At 61.9% G+C, this 10935-nt stretch overlaps 1 long non-coding RNA gene across 1 annotated transcript; it reads right to left on the reverse strand.

The window, feature by feature from the left end:
• Positions 1-898: 898 nt before the first annotated feature.
• On the reverse strand, positions 899-2612 carry LOC140407262 (uncharacterized). The gene is made up of 3 exons (XR_011939566.1): positions 2288-2612; positions 1997-2176; positions 899-1649 (listed from the first exon to the last, which is right to left on the reverse strand). It is a non-coding gene; the product is annotated as an uncharacterized lncRNA (long non-coding RNA).
• Between the last annotated feature and the right edge of the window lie 8323 nt (positions 2613-10935).

Below are 10935 nucleotides of genomic sequence, written 5' to 3' on the forward strand. Positions count from 1 at the left end.
AGAGGGGAGCTTGACTCTGTGTCTAACCCCGTGCTCGACCTGTCCTGGCAGCCTTTGATGGGGACAGTTTAGAGGGATGTGGAATCTCTACCTAACCCCCATGATGTACTTTTGCTAACAGTGTTTGATGGAGATTCTCAATCTTGAATTCAGAAATTCTGTTTGTCTCCCCATCTCTTGCTGGGAATCTGGTTCAACAAATCCACCATCAGCAGTCAGCCATTTGAACTGACTTCATGGTGGGACATTTCACGTGAGCACAACACTGAGGCGATTCGCACACTTGTCCCACTTAAGTGTCAAACAAAGACTGAAGGAAAGAGTCGGATTTAAACCGTCATATGTTGGGGGCAATGTGGATGGACCAATGGAGCTTGTACACCAGTCGCTCAAAGCGGGCGCAGCAAGCAGTGAAGAAGGTCAATGATAAGTTGGCCTTCATTGCCAGAGGGATTTCAATTCACAAGTGCAGATGCCTCACTGCAGTTCGACAAGGTGTCGGTGAGGCCACACCTGGAGTGCTGGGTGCAGTTGGAACCTCTCCCTGACATAGAAAGGATACAGTTGCCAGAGAGGGAGTGCAGCCAAGGGTCAGCCGGCTGACAGGCAGATTGCCCGACTGTCCTAGGGGCGAGAGAGATTGGTTCAGTAGGGACTGAATCAGCCCTGTTTCTCCAACCGAACCCTGAGTCTGCAAAGGGAAACACTTGGCCTGCCTCTGCTCATGTTTCATTCAGCAGACAGGCAGGCAAGCAGCAGATTCTGTCCTGTCCTTATTTCTGGCTTTGCTTTCACATTGCTGCTTTCCCTCTCCATTTCTGACATGTTGGGAATGGCCATTCGTCTGTCGCCTTAGGGAGGCTTTCCACAAGAATGAGTCAAAAAGCAGCAAGAAATCACCAGTTAAACACCACTTCATTTCTGCCTCCATTTGGAGAGAAGATTCCTGGCTGGGCCACAAAAACAAAGCTCACTGCAAAGTTTCACTTCAGATTGGACATCTTGTATTGTTCACACACACACACACAGGCTTTTCACTCCAATCCTCGGATTGGAATTTCTCATCAAACAGTTTGCATCCGATGAAAACGGTCAGTTTAATAGCCCAGCGTCCTGACTGACTCACGTCCTGGCACCCTCACCTGGCAAGTTTGAAACTTCAATTTCTGCTGACTTCCAGTCGTCGCAAAGTGCTGCTGCCAATTCAAGTCAAAGTGTACAACTCGGAATGGAAATGGCCTCCAATTCAGGCTCCTGTCCACTTGGCAGCATTCGCCATTTGGCCAGGCAGGAGGCATATGAAGCAAAAGTGTGTGTGTGTGTGTGTGTGTGGGGGGGGGGCAGGCGCTGCTTCCAGTGCTGCCAGCAGGTATCTTCAAGCTCATTCCAGCCACGCTTTCACTCTCCACTCGTCTCCTGTCGTTACTGACGGTCCCTCCGTCTCCCGGGGTGGGGGTCGGGCAGCGCTTCAGGCCGCCCGCCGGCTGTTTGCGTGCACCCGACCCCGACCCCCGCGCAGCTTGCGGTAGGCGGCCACCCCCAGCCAGCCGCAGGCGGCCACGGCCGCCCCCAGCGAGCCGCAGACGGCCGCCGCCACCACGGACCCCGCAGTCGACGCGGCGGGCGGCGGGCTCGATCCGCTCGATGACCTGAGGGGGGGGGAGGAGAGAGGTGACAGAGAAGAGGCACGTTAGCAGGTCAAAACAGGCAACGTCATCAGTGGCTCAATACACGTTCCAGGTGTCCAAAGAGGGTCAAACCTCAGCTCGCCTTCACACTCGCTCTGTGTCTGACCCCGTGCTGTACCTGTCCTGGGAGTGTTTGATGGGGACAGTGTCGAGGGAGCTTTACTCTGTGTCTAACCCCGTGCTGTACCTGTCCCGGCAGTGTTTGATGGGGACAGTGTGGACGGAGCTTTACTCTGTATCTAACCCCGTGCTGTACCTGCCCCGGCAGTGTTTGATGGGGACAGTGCGGACGGAGCTTTACTCTGTACCTGATGCTGACGGTCGTACAGGTTTTGCCAGCAATCTTCAGTTGTACATTCCCCGCTCTGATCATCTTTTCCAGACGCTGTAGAAGTGACGGGACGGAATGTTGGGAACACCCGGCATATTCCCAGAGCTCGAGGCACAGTTCCAAGCTGCTGCACGTGTGTGGGTTCCGTATGTGGCACCTGAGGAGAGGGACAGACAGAATCTTTCACCGCTCAGCTCCTCCTGATGTGCCACCCAGTGCTCTCTGCCCTTGTCGCGGTCCCGACCCTCCGCCCTGTCGCCTGGTTTACCTGTGAATCGCGGTCACGTTGGCCAGGCCGTCGGCCGCCCCTTCTGCCTCCCGTTCCTCCATCTCCGCGCACTCGGCGCTCTCCCGCACACGGATGCCCACCTGGATCCGGCCTCCAGGCTGGCCGCCCTGGCCGCCCCCTCCCGCAGGAGGAGGAGGAGGGGCGGCGGAGGAGGAGGAGGAGGAGGCCGGGCCCGTCCCGGGGGCTCTCGGCGTCCGGGCCTCGGGGAGCGGCGGCCGGCCGTCGTCACGGCGGCAGAGGCGCCCGCCCGGGCAAGCGAGGACGCCTCGGAATCCCGGCACCTGGAACCCAGAAAGAGGGGGTGGGGAAACGGGGGGGGGGGGGGGTGAAGTAACGAGTTAAGTCGTGCATTAAGAGGCATCGCAATCAGTGGTCTGGTCAGAACCAGGAGCAGGAGTAGGCCACCTGGCCCCTCCATTCAAGGAGATCTTTTGTGGACTCGGCTCCACTTTCCAGCCCAAACACCACAACCCTTAATCCTCCCCAAAAAGACGATCCGTCTTGATCTGAAAAACATTTCACCCAGGAGTCCCACAGATTCACAACCCTTTGGGCGAGCGGGTTCCTCCTAAACTCGCTCAGTCCTAAATCTACTTCCCCTCGTTTTGAGGCTATGCCCCCCCCCGTAGAAGGGTGGGCGAGTCAATTTGCAGGCGACACTCGAGTGTCGGTGGAGTGAATCTCGTGTTACAAGTCACACACAGGGAAGCTGCAGAGCTGGGCTGGGAGGTGGCAAATGGGAGTCTCAAGGGTGAGCTGATTCATTTTGGAAGGAATAACAGGAAGACAGAGTCACTGGGCTCATCAGCTAAGATTGCGGGCGGTGCGGGTGAGCAGAGAGATCTACCGGTGTCCTCCTCGGTGTACGTGGATCCCTGAAAGTTGGCACCCAGGTTGAGAGGGTCGTGGAGAAGGCGTGACGGCGTGTTGGCTCTTTTGTTGGCACAGGGATTGAGGTCACCAGGAGAGAGAGAGGGTCAGCACTTGCTGAGAGATCCCTCACCCACACACACACTGACAATGTGAACCCAGCAGAGAGAGGGTCAGCACTTGCTGAGAGATCCCTCACACCCACACACACACTGACAATGTGAAGCCAGGAGAGGGACGAGTCAGCACTTGCTGAGAGATCCCTCACACACACACTGACAATGTGAACCCAGCAGAGAGAGAGTCAGCACTGGCTGAGAGATCCCTCACACCCACACACACACTGACAATGTGAAGCCAGGAGAGAGAGGGTCAGCACTTGCTGAGAGATCCCTCACCCACACACACACTGACAATGTGAACCCAGCAGAGAGAGAGTCAGCACTGGCTGAGAGATCCCTCACACCCACACACACACTGACAATGTGAAGCCAGGAGAGAGAGGGTCAGCACTTGCTGAGAGATCCCTCACCCACACACACACTGACAATGTGAACCCAGCAGAGAGAGAGTCAGCACTGGCTGAGAGATCCCTCACACCCACACACACACTGACAATGTGAAGCCAGGAGAGAGAGGGTCAGCACTTGCTGAGAGATCCCTCACCCACACACACACTGACAATGTGAACCCAGCAGAGAGAGAGTCAGCACTGGCTGAGAGATCCCTCACACCCACACACACACTGAGCGGTGGTGGCGCTGTGAGCGCGGGCAAGTCATAAACCAGTGGCAATTGGAAAGTTGGTTTATGACTTGTCACTCGCACTTGGCGGCTGCCCTGGGCTTGAATGAGTGTGGGCGGGCTTAATATCCGCCCCCCGGGCCGATTTGACGGGCAGGCCGCCTCTGGGAGCTTCCTGGATGGGCTCGGACAGCAACCCGCTGCCCATCGCTCCCGGACCCCGCGGCAAGGGGAGCAGACCGGTTCCGAGGGTGCACCTTTCCCGGGGAGCCGGTTCAGATTCACTCCCTTAGGGAAGGTGCACCTTTCCCGGGGAGCAGGTTCAGATTCACTCCCTTAGGGAAGGCCGGGGGAGAGCGCTCTTTCCCGGGGAGCCGGTTCAGATTCACTCCCTTAGGGAAGGCCGGGGGAGAGCGCTCTTTCCCGGGGAGCCGGTTCAGATTCACTCCCTTAGGGAAGGCCGGGGGAGAGCGCTCTTTCCCGGGGAGCCGGTTCAGATTCACTCCCTTAGGGAAGGCCGGGGGAGAGCGCTCTTTCCCGGGGAGCAGGTTCAGATTCACTCCCTTAGGGAAGGCCGGGGGAGAGCGCTCTTTCCCGGGGAGCCGGTTCAGATTCACTCCCTTGCACTCTGGCCGGGGGAGAGCGCTCTTTCCCGGGGAGCAGGTTCAGATTCACTCCCTTAGGGAAGGTGCACCTTTCCCGGGGAGGAAGTTCAGATTCACCCCCTTGCACTCTGGCCGGGGGAGAGCGCTCTTTCCCGGGGAGCAGGTTCAGATTCACTCCCTTGCACTCTGGCCGGGGGAGAGCGCTCTTTCCCGGGGAGCAGGTTCAGATTCACCCCCTTGCACTCTGGCCGGGGGAGAGCGCTCTTTCCCGGGGAGCAGGTTCAGATTCACCCCCTTGCACTCTGGCCGGGGCAGCATCAATGTGGATGTTGCGGAATGAAAGTGTGCGAACTGGAAGTAGCAGCAAAAAGTGCCGCCTTGTGCAGGGTGAATGCAGCCTGGGTGCGGGGGCGGCGGTCAGACTGAAAGGCGGTGGGTGCCGCCGCCGCCGCTCTGTCCCGGGTTGGATTGCTGTGGGTGTGAGAGAGCCGGGGGCCGGCAGACAGACAGAGAGACAGGGGAGTGCAGGGAGACAGAGAGAAACAGGGACAGGCTCCCTCTCTCCCTCTCTGTGCGGAGCCGCTTTGCAGGGTTTTAAACGCAGCGTCTCTGCAGCTTTCGCCGCGGTTTCTCTTCTCGGAAAGTTTTGCCCGAACCCCCAGAGGAGAAAAGTTTCACTCCAAGTTGACAGGGGACGGGAGGTGTCTGGGTGGTGGGAGGGGTCTTTGGAGAGGGGGCGGGACCGGCGGAGGAGGCGGGGTCTGCAGAGAGTGGGCGGGGTATAGGGCCAGGGGCGTGGTCTCGGAGGAGGGGGCGTGGTTAGCAGAAGGGGCGGGGCCTCTTTAGGGGTGTGGTCTCTTGAAAGGGGCGGAGTCTCAGAATAGGGGGGGTGGTCTCTAGTGTGTGGGCGTGGTCTTGTGAGAGTGGGTGTGGTCTCCAAAGAGGGGGCGGGTCTCTTTAGGGGCGTGGTCTCTTGCGAGTGGGCGGGGCTTATGGGTAGAGGCGTGGTCTCTGAGGAGGGGCGGGGTCTCTTTAGGGATGCGGTCTCTTGAAAGCGGCGGAGTCTCAGAAGAAGGGGCGTGGTCTCTAGTGTGTGGGCGTGGCTTAACCTTAGGGGCGTGGTCTCGGAGTAGGGGGCGTGGTCTCTTGAGAGGGGCGTGGTCTCGGAGGAGGGGGCGTGGTCTCTAGTGTGCGGGCGGGGCTTAAGCGTAGGGGCGTGGTCTCGGAGGAGGGGGCGTGGTCTCGGAGTAGGGGGCGTGGTCTATTGAGAGGGGCGTGGTCTCTAGTGTGCGGGCGGGGCTTAATCGTAGGGGCGTGGTCTCGGAGTAGGGGGCGTGGTCTCTTGAGAGGGGCGTGGTCTCGGGGGAATGGGCGGGGTCTCTTTAGGGGAGTGGTCTCAAGAGTGGGCGTGGCTTATGGGTAGGGGCGGGGTCTCGGACTTGGGGGCGGGGTCTCTTGAGTGGGCGTGGCTTGGGAATAGGGCGTGGTCTCTGAGCAGGGGGCGGGGTCTCAGAAGAAGGGGCGTGGTCTCTAGTGTGTGGGCGTGGCTTAACCTTAGGGGCGTGGTCTCGGAGTAGGGGGCGTGGTCTCTTGAGAGGGGCGTGGTCTCGGAGGAGGGGGCGTGGTCTCTAGTGTGCGGGCGGGGCTTAAGCGTAGGGGCGTGGTCTCGGAGGAGGGGGCGTGGTCTCGGAGTAGGGGGCGTGGTCTATTGAGAGGGGCGTGGTCTCTAGTGTGCGGGCGGGGCTTAATCGTAGGGGCGTGGTCTCGGAGTAGGGGGCGTGGTCTCTTGAGAGGGGCGTGGTCTCGGGGGAATGGGCGGGGTCTCTTTAGGGGAGTGGTCTCAAGAGTGGGCGTGGCTTATGGGTAGGGGCGTGGTCTCGGACTTGGGGGCGGGGTCTCTTGAGTGGGCGTGGCTTGGGAATAGGGCGTGGTCTCTGAGCAGGGGGCGGGGTCTCAGAAGAAGGGGCGTGGTCTCTAGTGTGTGGGCGTGGCTTAACCTTAGGGGCGTGGTCTCGGAGTAGGGGGCGTGGTCTCTTGAGAGGGGCGTGGTCTCGGGGGAATGGGCGGGGTCTCTTTAGGGGAGTGGTCTCAAGAGTGGGCGTGGCTTATGGGTAGGGGCGTGGTCTCGGACTTGGGGGCGGGGTCTCTTGAGTGGGCGTGGCTTGGGAATAGGGCGTGGTCTCTGAGCAGGGGGCGGGGTCTCAGAAGAAGGGGCGTGGTCTCTAGTGTGTGGGCGTGGCTTAACCTTAGGGGCGTGGTCTCGGAGTAGGGGGCGTGGTCTCTTGAGAGGGGCGTGGTCTCGGAGGAGGGGGCGTGGTCTCTAGTGTGCGGGCGGGGCTTAAGCGTAGGGGCGTGGTCTCGGAGGAGGGGGCGTGGTCTCGGAGTAGGGGGCGTGGTCTCGGAGGAGGGGGCGTGGTCTCGGAGTAGGGGGCGTGGTCTATTGAGAGGGGCGTGGTCTCTAGTGTGCGGGCGGGGCTTAATCGTAGGGGCGTGGTCTCGGAGTAGGGGGCGTGGTCTCTTGAGAGGGGCGTGGTCTCGGGGGAATGGGCGGGGTCTCTTTAGGGGAGTGGTCTCAAGAGTGGGCGTGGCTTATGGGTAGGGGCGTGGTCTCGGACTTGGGGGCGGGGTCTCTTGAGTGGGCGTGGCTTATGGGTAGGGGCGTGGTCTCGAAGGGGTGGGGTCTCTTTAGGGGCGTGGTCTCCTGAGTGGGCGGGGTTTAGCGGTAGGGGCGTGGTCGCGGAGGAATGGGCGGGGTCTCTTTAGGGGCGTGGTCTCCAGAGTGGGCGTGGCTTAAGCGTAGGGGCGTGGTCTCTTGGGAGGGGTGGGGCTTCGGGATAAGGGCGTGGTCTCCAATCAGGGGGCGGGGTCGCGTCGGGGGGCGGGGTCTCTTGAGAAGGGGCGTGGTCTCGTGAGAGTGGGCGTGGCCTAGGAGGAATGGGCGTGGTCTCCTGAGAGTGGGCGTGGCTTAGGGACAGGGGCGTGGTCTCGGAGGAGGGGGCGTGGTCTAGGAGGAATGGGCGTGGTCGCCTGAGAGTGGGCGTGGCTTAGGTATAAGGGCGTGGTCTCCAATCAGGGGGCGGGGTCGCTTCGGGGGGCGGGGTCTCTTGAGAAGGGGCGGGGTCTCATGAGAGTGGGCGTGGCCTAGGAGGAATGGGCGTGGTCTCCTGAGAGTGGGCGTGGTCTTGGGGGAGTGGGTGTGGTCTCCAAAGAGGGGCGGGGTCTCTTTAGGGGCGTGGTCTCTTGCGAGTGGGCGGGGCTTATGGGTAGAGGCGTGGTCTCCAGAGAAGGGGCGGGGTCTCTTTAGGGGCGTGGTCTCGTGAGTGGGCGGGGTTTAGGGGCAGGAGCGTGGTCTCGGAGGAGTGGGCGGGTCCTCTTTAGGGGCGTGGTTTCGAGAGAGTGGGCGGGGCTTAGGATGAATGGGCGTGGTCTCCAAAGAGGGGGCGGGGCTCAGTGGCAGGGGCGTGGTCTCTTGAGAGGGGAGTGGTCTCGGAGTGGGCGGGGTCTCTTTAGGGGAGTGGTCTCTTGAGTGGGCGGGGTTTAGGGTTAGGGGCGTGGTCTCCAAACGGGGGGCGGGGTCTCTTGAGAAGGGGCGTGGTCTCGGAGGAGTGGGCGGAGTCTCGGAGTAGTGGGCGGGGTCTCTGGAGTGGGAGGGGTTTAGGGGCAGGGGCGTGGTCTCCAGAGAGTGGGCGGGACTTAGGGCGTGGTCTCGGAGTAGGCGTGGTCTCTTTAGGGGTGTGGTCTCCTGAGAAGGGGCGGGGTCTCCAGAGAGTGGGTGTGGCTTAGGGGTATGGGCGTGGTTTCTTGAGGGTGGGCGGGGCTTAGGGATAAGGGCGTGGTCTCCAAACGGGGGGCGGGGTCTCTTGAGAAGGGGCGTGGTCTCGGAGGAGGGGGCGGGGTTTCTTTAGGGGCGTGGTCTCCAGGGAGTGGGCGGGGCTTAGGACTAATGGGCGGGGTCTCCAGAGTGGGCGGGGTCTCTTGCTAGGGGCGTGGCTTGGGGGTAAGGGCGTGGTCTCGGAGGAGTGGGCGTGGTCTCTTTAGGGGCGTGGTCTCTTGATAGGGGCGTGGTCTCGGAGGAGTGGGCGTGGTCTCCTGAGAGTGGGCGTGTCTTAAGGCTAGTGGGCGGGGTCTCTTGAGGGGCGTGGTCTCCAGGGAGTGGGCGGGGCTTAGGACTAATGGGCGGGGTCTCCAGAGTGGGCGTGGTCTCTTGATAGGGGCGTGGACTCATTAGGGGGCGTGGTCTCGTAGTAGGGGGCGTGGTCTCCAGAGTGGGCGTGGTCTCTTGCTAGGGGCGTGGATTCGTTAGGGGGCGGGGTCTCTGAGAAGAGGCGTGGTCTCCGGAGTGGGCGGGGCTTAGGACTATTGGGCGTGGTCTCCAAGGAGTGGGCGTGGTCTCTTGAGTGGGCGGGGTTTAGGGGCAGGGGAGTGGTCTCGGAGAAGGGGCGGGGTCTCTGGAAAGGGGCGGGGCTTAGTGGTAGGGGCGTGGTCTCCTGAGAGTGGGCGTGGCTTAGGGCGTGGTCTCGGAGTAGGCGTGGTCTCTTTAGGGGTGTGGTCTCCTGAGAAGGGGCGGGGTCTCCAGAGAGTGGGTGTGGCTTAGGGGTATGGGCGTGGTTTCTTGAGGGTGGGCGGGGCTTAGGGATAAGGGCGTGGTCTCCAAACGGGGGGCGGGGTCTCTTGAGAAGGGGCGTGGTCTCGGAGGAGGGGGCGGGGTTTCTTTAGGGGCGTGGTCTCCAGGGAGTGGGCGGGGCTTAGGACTAATGGGCGGGGTCTCCAGAGTGGGCGGGGTCTCTTGCTAGGGGCGTGGCTTGGGGGTAAGGGCGTGGTCTCGGAGGAGTGGGCGTGGTCTCTTTAGGGGCGTGGTCTCTTGATAGGGGCGTGGTCTCGGAGGAGTGGGCGTGGTCTCCTGAGAGTGGGCGTGTCTTAAGGCTAGTGGGCGGGGTCTCTTGAGGGGCGTGGTCTCCAGGGAGTGGGCGGGGCTTAGGACTAATGGGCGGGGTCTCCAGAGTGGGCGTGGTCTCTTGATAGGGGCGTGGACTCATTAGGGGGCGTGGTCTCGTAGTAGGGGGCGTGGTCTCCAGAGTGGGCGTGGTCTCTTGCTAGGGGCGTGGATTCGTTAGGGGGCGGGGTCTCTGAGAAGAGGCGTGGTCTCCGGAGTGGGCGGGGCTTAGGACTAATGGGCGTGGTCTCCAAGGAGTGGGCGTGGTCTCTTGAGTGGGCGGGGTTTAGGGGCAGGGGAGTGGTCTCGGAGAAGGGGCGGGGTCTCTGGAAAGGGGCGGGGCTTAGTGGTAGGGGCGTGGTCTCCTGAGAGTGGGCGTGGCTTAGGGGCAGGGGCGTGGTCTCGGAGGAGTGGGCGGGGTCTCTTTAGGGGTGTGGTCTCCGGGGAGTGGGCGGGGCTTGGGACTAATGGGCGTGGCCTCTTGTCTTGAGTGGGAGGAGTTTAGGGACAGGGGCGTGATCTCGGAGGAGGGGGCGTGGTTAGGAGAAGGGGCGGGGCCTCTTTAGGGGTGTGGTCTCTTGAAAGGGGCGGAGTCTCAGAATAGGGGGTGTGGTCTCTAGTGAGTGGGCGTGGTCTTGTGGGAGTGGGTGTGGTCTCCAAATAGGGGGCGGGGTCTCTTTAGGGGCGTGGTCTCCTGAGAGGGGCGTGACTTAAGGCTAGTGGGCGTGGTCTAGGAGGAATGGGCGTGGTCGCCTGAGAGTGGGCGTGGCTTAGGGGCAGGGACGTGGTCTCGGAGGAGTGGGCGGGGCCTCTTTAGGGGCGTGGTCTCTTGAGTGGGCGGGGCTTCGGACTAATGAGTGTGGTCTCAGAGGAGTGGGCGTGGTCTCTGGAGTGGGCGTGGCTTAAGTCTAGTGGGCGTGGTCTCTTGATAGGGGCGTGGACTCGTTTGGGGGCGTGGTCTCTGAGGAGTGGGCGGGGTCTCTTTAGGGGCGTGGTCTCTTGAGTGGGCGGGGCTAAGGACTAATGGGCGTGGTCTCCGAGGAGTGGGCGGGGTCTCCAGAGTGGGCGTGGTCTCGGAGAAGGGGCGTGGTCTCCGGAGTGGGCGGGGCTTAGGACTAATGGGCGTGGTCTCTTGAGTGGGAGGAGTTTAGGGACAGGGGCGTGGTCTAGGTGAAGGGGCGGGATCTCGGGTGTGGGGGCGGGGTCTCTTGAGAGGGGCGTGGCCTCAGCAGAGGGGGCGGGGTCTCTTGAGAAGGGGCGGGGTCTCTTTAGGGGCGTGGTCTCTTGCGAGTGGGCGGGGCTTATGGGTAGAGGCGTGGTCTCTGAGGAGGGGCGGGGTCTCGGAGTAGGGGGCGTGGTCTCTTGAGTGGGAGGAGTCTCAGAATAGGGGGCGTGGTCTCTAGTGTGTGGGCGTGGCTTAAGCGTAGGGGCGTGGTCTCGGGGGATGGGGCGTGGTCTCGGAGGAGGGGGCGTGG

The sequence above is a fragment of the Scyliorhinus torazame genome, unplaced genomic scaffold (assembly GCF_047496885.1).
Source record: "Scyliorhinus torazame isolate Kashiwa2021f unplaced genomic scaffold, sScyTor2.1 scaffold_1398, whole genome shotgun sequence".
In the NCBI taxonomy this organism is placed as follows: Eukaryota; Metazoa; Chordata; class Chondrichthyes; order Carcharhiniformes; family Scyliorhinidae; genus Scyliorhinus; species Scyliorhinus torazame.